We start from the raw sequence: 14,038 nt of genomic DNA on the forward strand, positions 1-14,038 counted from the left end.
ATTGTCATTAAATTATCGATTATGCATTGTATTCTATATGATAATATTTTGTTACAAATATTAACTTAAATATATGAAAGAATGAGCATATTTATTGATTTGCTATAGTTATTATATGCAGAAGAAACATTCAAAGAAATTAATCGATTCACTATGTAGCTTGCTATAGGGAATTTTTTTATCCTTCCTTTTTGTGGTTTACAAAAATTCCCAACGTCTCCATTAAATCTATTGCATGTGATTTGTGGAAAACGTGAAGTATCTTAAGATCTTCTTCTACATTTGTAATTGGGTGTCCTGAATTTTTTATATGCGGCCAATTCTGAGAATTAGTTATGTGCGTAACAGTTCAGAGTATCTAGTACGACAGTTCTTGTCAGTAGTAGCTTGAGCAAGTTTTACACGTGATTTTGTATATTCCCGAGTCTGAGAATTTATCCTGTTTGTGTTTAAGATATGAACTAATTCTTGTTGTAGGTTGTTGTTTGTAGAAAAAACTACGTTGACTTCATTTCATCTAAGTAGGTTTACTGCTTTTTGGGAAATATTGCCCGCAAAATTTATGACGGCCACACAGGTTATTGTATTGTTAACTCCATCTACAGAGCCAGGAATTGTGGTCAATGAGGAAGGCACAGTACCTGGAAGTAGACAGACAAAAATACCATTTTTTAACATCATAAAATCACGAGATTTATGTTTTACGGTTTTCCGTTTTCAGTGTAAACACAAAAGGACGATGGCAGGGCAAGAGAAGCTGAGCAAAACATCACAAAAATACCAATGTAAACATTTGCATTTGGTAATTAAAATAAATTATCGAAACGCGTCGTGCAAAGCAAATTTCGTCTCGCTCAATGGCCCGATGCAAGACTTTCACACTATCCCAGATTAATGAATAAATACATAACTGACGCAATGTTTAATTATTTCAGTCGGGAATGACACATCTGCAGGCTTTCTAAAAACATCGATTACCATGAACCGAATTAAACTGAAGGTTTGTCAGTGACACTATAATTCTGTCAGAGACGTCAAATGATATGGAAGCTTGTTTAACACAATGTATAGGGTCTTGAATTGAAGTTATAAGAGAAACTTCAACAGACGTACAACAAGATAATGGAGTGTAGACAAATTAAATCGGATAATGCTGATGGGATTAGGTTAGAAAATGAAACTTTAAAAGCAGTAGACGAGTTTTGTAATTTGGAAAGCAAAACAACTAATGATGGCAAAGTAAAGAGGATATAAAATGCAGTCATGAAATAGTAATAAAAACGTTTCCGAAATATTTCAACATGAAATATCAATTTAAGTGTGCAGAAGTCATTTATGAAGATATTTGTGTATAGACGTATGTGGAAGCGAAACACGGAAGATAAATTGTGCAAACAAGTAGGGAATAGAAGTTTTTGAAATATGATGCTACAGAAGAATTCTGAAGATTAGATGGATAGGGTGCGTAACTAAAGCAGAGGTACTAAAATGAATCGGGGAGATATGACATCTATGGCGCCACTTGACTAAATGAGTAGACACGAGGATAATCCCAAAAGAAAGGTCACCAATTTTTTTATAAGCACATAGACCTGTTTATTTCTACAATGGTTTACATCAGTTTACAGCTTGAACATTTACCTATTTTTCGACATAATCACCATTTCTGTCGATGCACTTTTGTAGACGCTGTGGCAGTTTTTGTATGCCCCTGTCATACCAGCTCGCCGCCATGCTGTTCAGCAAGTTATGAACCTCTTCTTTCACCTCGTCGTCGGAGCTGATTCGCTTTCCGGCCAAATGTTCTTTTAACCTAGGGAACAGGTGACAGTCACTGGGCGCCAAGTCAGGACTATAGGGTGGGTGGGTGATTATGTTCCACTGAAACTGTTGCAGGAGAGCGATGTGGGGGCGAGCGTTGTCATGGAGAATGTGTACGCCCTTGCTCAACATTCCTCTCCTCCGGTTCTGAATTGCCCGTTTGAGTTTTTTCAGTCTCTCAGTACCTGTCAGCGTTAATTGTGGTTCCAGTGGGCATAAGGTCGACCAGCAATACCCCTTTCCGGTCCCAAAAACCGGTTGTCATGACTTTGCCGGCAGACTGTGTTTGAATTTCCGCGGCTTTGGCGAAGAAGGATTCCGCCACTGGCGTGATTGTCGCTTAGTCTCAGGTGTAAAGCGGTGTACCTAGGTTTCGTCACCCGTGACAATTGAGTCCAGAAAGTTGTCCTGTTCGGCTGCAAGGCGGTGAAGAAATGCGCGGGAAGCATCAACTCGTTGCCGCATGTGGTCCTCAGTCAGCATGCGTGGCACCCATCTTGCGCACATCTTCCGGTAGTTCAATGTTTCCGTTAAAATTCTGTGAGCGGTACTTCGGGAAACCTCAGGAACCAACGTGCAGAGATCATCCAGGGTGATCCGCCGATATTCAGGCATGCTTTGCTCAACCTTCAGCACTGTCTCCTCAGAAATTGACGGTTCCCCGCCCCTTTGTTCGTCGTGAATTTCGGTCCGACCAGCTGCAAACTCTCTACACCACTTACGAACATTTTTGACATCCATGCACGACTCACCGTACACTTCCGTCAGTGGGCGATGGATTTCAATCGGCGCAGTGCCCTTTGCGTTGAAAAACCGAATAACTGCGACCAATTCGCACTTGGCGGTAACAATCAAAGGGAGCTCCATTCTCAACGGCTGCCAAGCCAAGACTGAGGGCCTCAGCGCGGCGTGCGCATGTTTACACGCAGCACTCTTCATAACAGTGTGTCCAACTGCCACATACAAACAGAGTTCTGTACTTATAAAAAAGAAATAGGAGACTTTACTTTTGGGATTACCCTCGTACATTGATTGGACTGCTGTGTACGACTTCGTACACATTGGTAAGGGGAGGTGGGCTACAGAGTGGTGCGGCAACTGTCGTCGTAGGAAAGCTGGACAGGAACAGAAATGATTAGCGTACAAGTTAACACAGTAAACAAAAGATTTACTTAACTTGTATTTCTCCAAAAACACATGAAGACTCGTTACAACTGATGCAAGAAGAAATAGAGTCGAGTTATCATACTGCCCACAAAGAAAAGTCTCTTTGTACTGAAGCACGAATGATGAAGCCAGAGCCGTGAACAGGGGGCGTCTGTGTAGCAACACTCTGCAAAGTGGCTCTGATCATGAATGGGCTACGTCACTAGCGCCGGCCATCCTATACTGCAGTGACAGAGGGCACTCAAAGTACGGTGTAGCTGGAGTTGTGGTCCAGTGGGCGCGAAGATTGGGTCTGCCACGTCTTGGGCGACTGCTATCGGCATCTGACGGAAACTTGCAATTCCGTTGCTATGACGCCCGTGGGATGGTACTTATACGTGATACCAAGTGAACAGCTCCTCACACATTAAGGAACAGTTATTTTGGCGTAGCGCACAAAAATCACCAAAACTGACTAGGCTAGAATACAACAAGATGGTTCCAAATTGGTGTAGGCTTTACTACACTCATGCTCATAAATTAAGTATAATGCTGATACATGGTGAAACAATGCTCTGGTGGGCGGTTTGCGGGTTTAAATCACCTCGCGGTATGACCATGCGGTGCATGACACTGTGCCACTGGCAGCAGTCCACATACACGGAGGTGTGTTGGTGCATGTCAGAGTACGGTGTAGCGAGTACGTGTGCAGACGTTTTCAGACGTGCTAATGGTGACTGTGTATTAAAAATGGCTCAAAGAACACATATTGATAACGTTATGAGGGGTAGAATATTAGGGCGACTGGAGGCTGGTCAAACACAGCAGGTCGTAGCACGGGCCCTCCGTGTGCCACAAAGTGTGATCTCAAGATTATGGCAACGATTCCAGTAGACAGCAAATGTGTCCAGGCGCTACAGTACGGGACGTCCACAGTGTACAACACCACAAGAAGACTGATATCTCATCATCAGTGCTCGCAGACGGCCACGGAGTACTGCAGGTAGCCTTGCTCAGGACTTTACCGCAGCCACTGGAAAAGTTGTCTCCAGACACACAGCCTACAGACGACTGAACTGACACGGTTTATTCGCCCGGAGACCTGCAAGGTGCATTCCACTGACCCCTGGTCACAGGAGAGCCCGTAAAGCCTGGTGTCAAGAACACAGTACATGGTCATAGGAACAGTGGTCCCAGGTTGTGTTCACGGAGGAGTCCAGGTATAGTCTGAACAGTGATTCTCGCCGGGTTTTCATCTGGCGTGAACCAGATACCAGTTACCAACCCCTTAATATCCTTGAAAGGGACCTGTATGGAGGTCGTGGTTTGATAGAGTGGGGTGCAATTATGATTGGTGCACGTACACCCCTGCATGTCTTTGACAGAGGAACTGTAACAGGTCAGGTGTATCGAGACGTCATTTTGCACCAGTATGTCCGCCTTTTCAGGGGTGCAGTGGGTCCCATCATCCTCCTGATGGATGATAACGCACGGCTCCACCGAGCTGCCATCGTGGAGGAATACCTTGAAACAGAAGATATCAGGCGAATGGAGTGGCCTTCCTGTTCTGCAGACCTAAACCCCATGTCTGGGATGCTCTCGGTTGACGTATCACTGCACATCTTCAAACCCCTAGGACACTTCAGGATCTCCGACAGGCACTGGTGCAAGAATGGGAGGCTATACCCCAGCAGCTGCCCGACCACCTGTTGTGCGGCCTGTGTACGTGTGCATGGTGATCATATCCCATATTGATGTCGGAGTACATGCGCAGGAAACAGTGGCGTTTTGTAGCACATGTGTTTCGGGACGGTTTTCTCAACTTATCACCAGTACCGTGGACTTACAGATATGTGTCGTGTGTGTTCCCTATCTGCCTATGCTGTTAGCGCCCGTTTTGTGTAATGCCACGTTGTGTGGCACCACATTCTGCAATTATCCTTAATTTATGAGCATGAATGTACACTCCTGGAAATGGAAAAAAGAACACATTGACACCGCTGTGTCAGACCCACCATACTTGCTCCGGACACTGCGAGAGGGCTGTACAAGCAATGATCACACGCACGGCACAGCGGACACACCAGGAACCGCGGTGTTGGCCGTCGAATGACGCTAGCTGCGCAGCATTTGTGCACCGCCGCCGTCAGTGTCAGCCAGTTTGCCATGGCATACGGAGCTCCATCGCAGTCTTTAACACTGGTAGCATGCCGTGACAGCGTGGACGTGAACCGTATGTGCAGTTGACGGACTTTGAGCGAGGGCGTATAGTGGGCATGCGGGAGGCCGGGTGGACGTACCGCCGAATTGCTCAACACGTGGGGCGTGAGGTCTCCACAGTACATCGATGTTGTCGCCAGTGGTCGGCGGAAGGTGCACGTGCCCGTCGACCTGGGACCGGACCGCAGCGACGCACGGATGCACGCCAAGACCGTAGGTTCCTACGCAGTGCCGTAGGGGACCGCACCGCCACTTCCCAGCAAATTAGGGAAACTGTTGCTCCTGGGGTATCGGCGAGGACGATTCGCAACCGTCTCCATGAAGCTGGGCTACGGTCCCGCACACCGTTAGGCCGTCTTCCGCTCACGCCCCAACATCGTGCAGCCCGCCTCCAGTGGTGTCGCGACAGGCGTGAATGGAGGGACGAATGGAGACGTGTCGTCTTCAGCGATGAGAGTCGCTTCTGCCTTGGTGCCAATGATGGTCGTATGCGTGTTTGGCGCCGTGCAGGTGAGCGCCACAATCAGGACTGCATACGACAGAGGCACACAGGGCCAACACCCGGCATCTTGGTGTGGGGAGCGATCTCCTACACTGGCCGTACACCACTGGTGATCGTCGAGGGGACACTGAATAGTGCACGGTACATCCAAACCGTCAGCGAACCCATCGTTCTACCATTCCTAGACCGGCAAGGGAACTTGCTGTTCCAACAGGACAATGCACGTCCGCATGTATCCCGTGCCACCCAGCGTGCTCTAGAAGGTGTAAGTCAACTACCCTGGCCAGCAAGATCTCCGGATCTGTCCCCCATTGAGCATGTTTGGCACTGGATGAAGCGTCGTCTCACGCGGTCTGCACGTCCAGCACGAACGCTGGTCCAACTGAGGCGCCAGGTGGAAATGGCATGGCAAGCCGTTCCACAGGACTACATCCAGCATCTCTACGATCGTCTCCATGGGAGAATAGCAGCCTGCATTGCTGCGAAAGGTGGATATACACTGTACTAGTGCCGACATTGTGCATGCTCTGTTGCCTGTGTCTATGTGCCTGTGGTTCTGTCAGTGTGATCATGTGATGTATCTGACCCCAGGAATGTGTCAATAAAGTTTCCCCTTCCTGGGACAATGAATTCACGGTGTTCTTATTTCAATTTCCAGGAGTGTAGTTATGCCACAGATGAAGAGATTTGCCGAGGACAGATTATTGTGGAGAGTGACATCAAACTAGTGTTTGGACTGAAAACCCTGAAAACCCCAACCTCGAATAGGTTTGTCTATTTACGTGCAGTCAGTATCAAAAATTAAATTATTTTTGTGGATAATTCTGTTTATTTGTAATTATATGAGTTAGGCACTGTGAGTTATTTATATATCTCCCACACATGTTGTTATCTGCTGTACGTTATTCTATCAATAGAAAAAAATGTTCTAGAGAAAGTATTTGCGTGTTAAGTTGCCAGCTGTCTTCTGAAGATTTCTGTTGGATTAAGTATTATGTTGACTACTTATTGGAATTTATTGCACCAGAACAGTTGCTTCTGTACGAATCAGTAATTTATAGGAAAATTGGATGTTGCATTGTTACTCTACAATAAAAATACTGACCACTTGTAAGCATATTCACAAGATGAATCTGTGAGAATACAAGAAGAGCCAGTTACGACCTGTAGTTACGAAAAACAAGGGTCACTTTACGTTTAAATTACTAATGTCTGGAATCTCCAGAAAACGAGCGAAACTTTTTGTGTAGATGATGGACACGACATGTTAGATAGTGTGTGTGCAAAATGTGACTCATTTACCAAGACGAAACAAAGGAACGTTCTCATTGACCACACTGGGTGTTTTCCGTAATTTCTTTCGTTGATGCATGAAGTGTTGAGGGTACACATATATTTGTTATCTTTAACGTGTTTCTTTGTTAAGTTCATTTGGCTGAGAGAAATAGGTTAAATAATGTGATGTCGGGAGCGTAACGACGTATATCATGTTCAGCAGTTTTCAGTTTTATTTTCCAGGTCGCATTAAACGATTAAAACGTGCAAGAAAAATAACAGTTTGGTGGCACTTGCATCCACTAAAAGTTTGACAAGCAATGTGCTAGTATATAGAGCGATACTGTGAACTAGTTAAGACGTTGTACTAGTATCTGAGAGAATGAAACGGCCTGTAAACCCTGCTTCTGACTTCCAGAGATTTAGGCGACGTCAGTATTGTTTCCTGAAAAGACATGAGGATATCTTAAATATCCATTTCTAACATTACCTTGTTCACATGGTTGAACACGTACTGATGTCACTCGAAAATTCCCTTGTATGAGCGTGAAACCGACCACAATTTTTAAATAAAATATGTTGAGAGGATGCTGCGTCCTGGTAAACCAGTTTCTTCGTTTCTGTGAGCAGAAGTAGCTCATTAATGGAAAGACTTGTACCGAAGAATCTTGTTATTGTAAGACTTAATGAACTTTTCGGTAAATAATACCTGTTTTTCTTGAAATCAGCTTTTCAGTTTTTTGAGTTCTTTTTGAGTCGTTAATTGTTATTTCGAATGAACAGCGAAGAACTTTAATCTCGGTAGTTTTTGTAGTTTGATTTTTAGCATGTTCCGTTTACTGAGCAAAGATCGCAAATCGTTCTGTTGCGTTCCATTAATTCACTTTTCAACTTGTTTGGGACAGCAGCGTGATATTCTTCTCAGAGACATTGTGTAGAGAAAGACAATAATATGCTCATGATGAGCTCGAGAATTTGCGTACTACGCTGTTCCACTGGTCGAATAATGCAGAAACGCTCTGGTAGCTGTCGAAATCAGTGGGCCCGGTATCTCTCGTCGATAAACACGTGTGTGCCAAAACCCCCCTAATTCCGCCGTTAAGATAAAGCTACAAGGACAGCTGCAGAAGACTATGTAGGGCACGACTGCCTGCAAGAGGCAGCAGAGGATGATGAGTACCGTGCCTGTTATTTGGTGAACATGCAGTGTGACGGTGCATTTGGGCTACCGACATGGCACTAGTTTCATCATCATGAGTACCCTTATAACATACACTGATGGATAAAGGCGTTCTCTAGACTTCACCGCATACGGTATTACGATGTTCGATAATACGTACCCATGTTATGAAACAATTTTTACTGCTTCCGGTACTTTTTACTTATATTTAACAGCTCGGTGTTTCTTTAGCATATGCTGCCTTCATCAGGTGCATTACAGTTACATGTGTATTAATTTGAAGTGCAATGAGAATTAATTGCTGTGTATGCCAGTGAGGCCACGAAGAACTAAAAATTTTCGCTCGTGGCACGGTTTTCATTCCTGGCTCACTACATACTATCAGATGTTTAAATTGTAAGCTAGAAAGAAGCAATGTAAATTTCTTCAAAAATTTCTCTAGTGTGGAATGCTTGTTTTATTAGTATAAAGCATTAACTGGAAAAATTTCTAAACATTACTGAACAAGCAAGAAATACTAACTAATCAGACAATTTAATTTGTGCCATTATGTAAATATGCTTACAGAGACTAATTCAGCTGCCTCTACCGCTGTCATTTTATGTAATCCGGAAAGTTATATCTGGCATCCGTAAACCACACGCGAGATTTTCATATCCTCTCGCTTGCTACGCCCAAACTATAAGTCCTACAGAAGAAATGAACACGGCCATTTTGTAGGAAATTTAATATAATTAGATTTTGGTCTGGGAAATGTTTTTCCCTAGAGGCCGTAGTTCTTGAATTGTTCAAGAGAAACGTACAAAAGTGATCTTCTAACGCATCCCTGTACCACATTCAGCGCAGGATACGTTTTCCCTAGAGCCCGTTGTTTTCGAATTATTCAAGAAAAACATACAAAAGTGATCTTCAAACGCCACATTCAGCCCCATCGCTCAGACTTTCTAGTATGTTGTTCATGGAATTCGCTCCTTCCACTGTACAACAAATACTTGCGGCTACTCGAATTATTACCCACATTCGACCTTTTTTGCTCTTCACTGACTGACTTTCTTACGCTACCGTCTTACTCGAGCACTTACGAATCGTAAAACAGTTTGAATAAATCTTACCAAACAGTTTTGTGAATTTTGACAGCATAAAATAAACAATTACTTCTTTGTGTTCATCAGTCTTTCTGACTACGAAACTATTGTGCTTGAAAGGGTTAAGTTCGTATCGAATTGTCTGCCTAATTAATTTTAGCGTACCGTTTACGAAAGGCGTTTTTCGTTCATTGCTCTCACAGGCCGGTTGAAATTAATACTGTTAACGGAACAACCGTCTATGTGGGTGACGTAATAGCAGAACCAATTTAGAGCAGAAGAGATCGAATATTGGGGACAGTTCGTTTAGCCAGAAATTTTTGTACAGTGGTAGCAGGGAGGGCCACGAACAACATACTAGACATACTAGAAATGCTGACTCGTGGAGGACGAGTGATGGGTTGAACTGCGTTTGAACGTCACTTTTGTACGTTTTTCTTGAACAATTCGAAAACAGCGGTCTTCAACAAAGACGTGTTCCAGTACAAAATTTAGCTACATTAAGTTTTCCAGAAACGTCCTGCTCATTTTTTTCTGTTGGACTTATAGGCTGCGCGTAGCGAACGAGAGAATAGGAAAACGTCGCGTGTGGTTTATGAACGCCAGCTTAACATTGTGGGTTGCATAAAACAACAGCGGTAGGGGCAGCTGAATCATTGTGTATAAAATGACTGTATTTACATTAATTGTAGTAGCTTAGCACTTGCAATAAGTTTATCTTAGCAGTTAAGAGTCAACATATGTATGTGAAAATTTTAACTGAAGAGACTGTGTTTACTGCTCTCCTCTGTGCGCCAAACAAATAAATTTCCAGCAGAAATGCTAATAACATTAATGAACTGTTTTAAACATACAACTAAAATAAATGAATCTTTCTATACAGAACTACATTTCGCTACTTACCCTCACTGGCTCACCTAGCAAATAATGGTCGTCACACATAGGATGAATGTGCATATAACTGTAATGCACCTAATAATGGCAACATGCAGCCGAAATGCATCTTGCTCATCAATATTGATAAAAAGTGACAGGAACAGTAAAAATTATCTAACCAATTTTTAATACAGTCTCTGACCTTAATCAGTTTCATACAACATGTATAATTTTTATAAAAATACACCTATTATCATACAAGTTTTCTGATGTCATTTGTCCTACTACAATTAGATCTTCGTCTTGGCCATTTCTTACCTCATGGAAACCAGTAAATGGTTCCTTAGTTTATCCATCATGCATTCACCTGGTTGCATGTCGCATCCACCTCCATTTCATTTCCATTACAGTCACCATTACGTCTTTCACTCCAGTTAGCCGTTTGATCTATCTGTTTCCCTGTCTTCCCTAGTAATTCCCAACTTTCATATCCCCCTTGCTTACTGAAAATTCCTCAGTTTCTTAATAGTTTTCGTGTTAAAAGTCGACGTCTAATTGCTGTAAGGCAAAATTGGTTATAAGTCGACGTCTCATTCTCGTAAAGCAAAACTGGTTATGCATTCCTATTGTAAACTTTTCTTTTCAGATCTACCAGACGCTTAGTTTGTAAAACCTTATTTACTTATCAAAAACACTCAACCCCATTTTTACCCTTCTCCATATTTCTTTATTATCCCTCCAGTTCTTTTCTTCACTTTCCCCATCTACAAAATAAATGAGCTCTTCCTGTGATATAGTTCATAATTTGTTTAAGTGATTATACGTTGCCTTAATCTCATCATAATAGACTTTCAAACCTACTTTCTAAATTGTTCTCTGAATTTCTTCCGTTCGTTGTGAACTTTATTTGCAAACAGTACAACGTCACCCATAAAACGAATGTTCTATTAACACGTATACCTTCTTCTCTCTCCTCTGCTCCGTAATTTCGTTTCTTCTGGTCCTCCGTCTTCTGACTGGTTTGTTGCGACCCGCCATGCATTCCTCTCCTGTGCAGCCTATTCGCGCCGGTGTAGCACTACCACTTAATGTCCACAATTACTCAGCGCGACAGAATTAAAGGGTAACAGTTTCAAAACCCCGTAATTGTCTCCCATTGCGACGCACAAGATTAAAATTTGGCTCAAAAGTACCTGCGGCCTTCCTCTGTAATGGTGTAAAAGAGTGGACCCTGCGACGTCACCCTTGGGCTTGTCCAAAAGGAAGGCGTTGACACATGCGAAAGAAAGGCCGGAGATCAGAAGTTCATGTGACGTATAAAATATATTCGTGATGTCCCATTGGCATCAAATCACCACCATTCTGCCCAACGTTGCCGTGAACGTGTCACATGCTGGGGAGGTCGTCACAGCCCGCCTTACAACATTTTATCCCTTCATTTGACGCGTTTGCGTGGAGATCAGAACCGTGCACCCCAGAGTTGAAATCAAGAAGTTTTCTTATGAGTGGCCGAGGAAAAAAATGTTTCAGATGCAGCGCCACTCAGAACCGACACAAAAAGGCCTCCGGGGGGCGGCTTAAAGGGCGTCAGTGAAACCACCCCTTTCCGTGGGGCGTTGATCCCCAGCATTTTGCGGTCGAAAACGACAGTTTGCAGTGTGATGAGCAACATGAAGACGTTCTTGACCATCTTTGATACTGCTGATGTTTTCCTTTCTTTCAAACCTTCTCGATGGATGTTGTGGGCTAGGAACCCCACTGAACGTGATCTCATCCCTTTGTTGAGCAATGTTACCGCTATTTTTGCTATAGTGTAAAGGGTGGAACCACTAGAAATCGTTCAAAATACTCGAAGAAACTCGGACGTGATCCGAAGCAGCAAAGGGACCTTCTGATTTTTCATTGTTCTTGTGTCATGCCCTCCTGTGCATGGTCACAGAGGGTGCGACATTGCCACAATCGTGAATAAAACAGCAAAGGGTTCCTTTAAGGCCCCCCAAATCGGCAGTAATCTCAATGGCACCCACCCCTGTTTATTGAGAACTTTAAAACTGTGCCTTTGCAGAGAAAACTTTCGGAATAGTGCTACACACATGCTGGTAGGCAACCACTTGATACACCACCAGTGCCAGTTGTCTTCCCGCAGGCGCCTAGCACTGTTTCGGAGGTTTTCTTTGTAAAGACACATTTTTAAAACTCTCAATAACTGTGGGAGGCTGCAAACGACGTTACTGACGAAATGGGGGGCCTTAGAGGGACTCTTTGCTGTTTTATTCATGCATGTATCAATGTCAGAGCCCTCTGGGATCACGCCAGAGGACGGCGTAACACTGGATCATTGAAAAAGCATAACAGCCCTCAGTATCACGTTCAGTATTCGTCGAATGGTTTTGAACGGTGCCAGTGGTTCCACTCTGAACACCAGAGCAAAAATTGCGGTCGCACTGCACACCAGAGGAATGAGATCACATTCAATGGGGTTGCTAGCTCATGATATCTTCAAGAAGGGTTGAAGCACCAGGAAGATGTCAGCAGTATCAAAGATTATGAAAAATATCTTCCTCTTGATCATCGCAAAGCAAACTGTCGTTATCGGCCGCGAAATGTGGGGTAATCAACGTCCCAAAGATAGGGGAGATTTCATTGACGACCTTTATGCCATACCCTGAGGTCTTTTATGGGTAAGAGGGGCTATGAAGACCTTCCCTTCACATGAATCGTCCACGACGACGTTTGGCAGAACTGCGTTGAATTTTGGTGTCAAACATCATTAATCCACTTTTGAGCTCTGGTGGTTTTTTTCGCATGTGGCGACATCTCGCTTTTTGAAACGTAGTCGAGCCCGAGGGTAACGTTGCAGGGCGCCACGCTTTTGCACCATGACAGAGGAAGAGCGTAGGCACCTTTAAGAGAAATATCAAACTTATGTGCCGCGGGAGGTAGTCGTGCGGTGTAAGGCGCCTTGTCGCGCGGTCCCCCCCCCCCCCCTTCCCCCCGTCGGAGGTTCGAGTCCTCCCTCGGACATGTTAGATTAAGTAGTGTATAAGCCTAAGGACCGATGACCTGAGCGGTTTGGTCCCACAGGAACTTACCACAAATTTCAAAGCTTACGTGTCCCACTGGGAGACAATGGGGTTTCGAAAATTTTATTCTTTATTTCTTTTGCGCAGTTTCTTTGTTAGATATATTTCAATCCTTGTCTTCTCCTATATTTTTTACCCTGTATCATATAAGTTATTCCTCTGATGTCTTAACACAGCTCCTATTTGCTGTTCCTTCTTCTTGACAACGTCTTCCAGAGGTTCCAATCCTTGACGATTCTGCTGACAACCTTTTCATTTCTTATCAGTCCAAACAATTTTCATCATTACAATAAAACAACAAGTCTCAAACGCTCCGCGTGTTGTGTTGGCAGAAGAGCCAACACCGTGTTACTACTAGAGGCCGAAATGCACGCGTTTTAGCTCACGCAGGCTGGCGTGAGGAGGGAAGAACTATACTGACAAGGGATTAGAATTCAGAAAGCGGACGTAATTAGTTTGATACTTAACTTTAATCCATTAATGATGAACGTCGCTCTTGACGGTACATGATTCACAATATTATCTATTCATAATACATTCTTGAATAGGGCGCCTTGCTAGGTCGTAGCAGTTGACGTAGCTGAACGCTATGCTAAACTGTCGTCTCCGCAAATGAGAGCGTATGTAGACAGTGAACCATTGCTAGCAAAGTCGGCGATACAACTGGGGCGAGTTCTAGGGAGTCTCTCTAGACTAGACCTGCCGTGTGGCGGCGCTCGGTCTGCAATCAGTGATAGTGGCGACACGCGGGTCCGACGTATACTAACGAACCGCGGCCGATTTAAAGGCTACCACCTAACAAGTGTGGTGTCCGGCGGTGACACCACACCGCGTCTCTTCTTTTCCAGCT

At 44.0% G+C, this 14,038-nt stretch overlaps 1 protein-coding gene across 3 annotated transcripts in view; it reads left to right on the plus strand.

Annotated features, from left to right (window-relative positions):
- LOC126092425 (ATP-binding cassette sub-family G member 1-like) overlaps positions 1-14,038 on the plus strand; it is a 325,835-nt gene that overhangs the window by 204,137 nt on the left and 107,660 nt on the right. The window contains exon 1 of one of the 3 annotated variants that reach the window (XM_049908020.1): positions 8,192-8,278. The exons of the other annotated variants lie outside the window; for them this stretch is intronic. The gene's annotated coding sequence lies outside the window, so the exon portion shown is untranslated. Of the gene's footprint in view, positions 1-8,191; positions 8,279-14,038 lie in introns of those variants that run through there. 3 annotated transcript variants of the gene reach the window in all.

Source organism: Schistocerca cancellata, chromosome 7 (assembly GCF_023864275.1).
Source record: "Schistocerca cancellata isolate TAMUIC-IGC-003103 chromosome 7, iqSchCanc2.1, whole genome shotgun sequence".
NCBI lineage: Eukaryota > Metazoa > Arthropoda > Insecta > Orthoptera > Acrididae > Schistocerca > Schistocerca cancellata.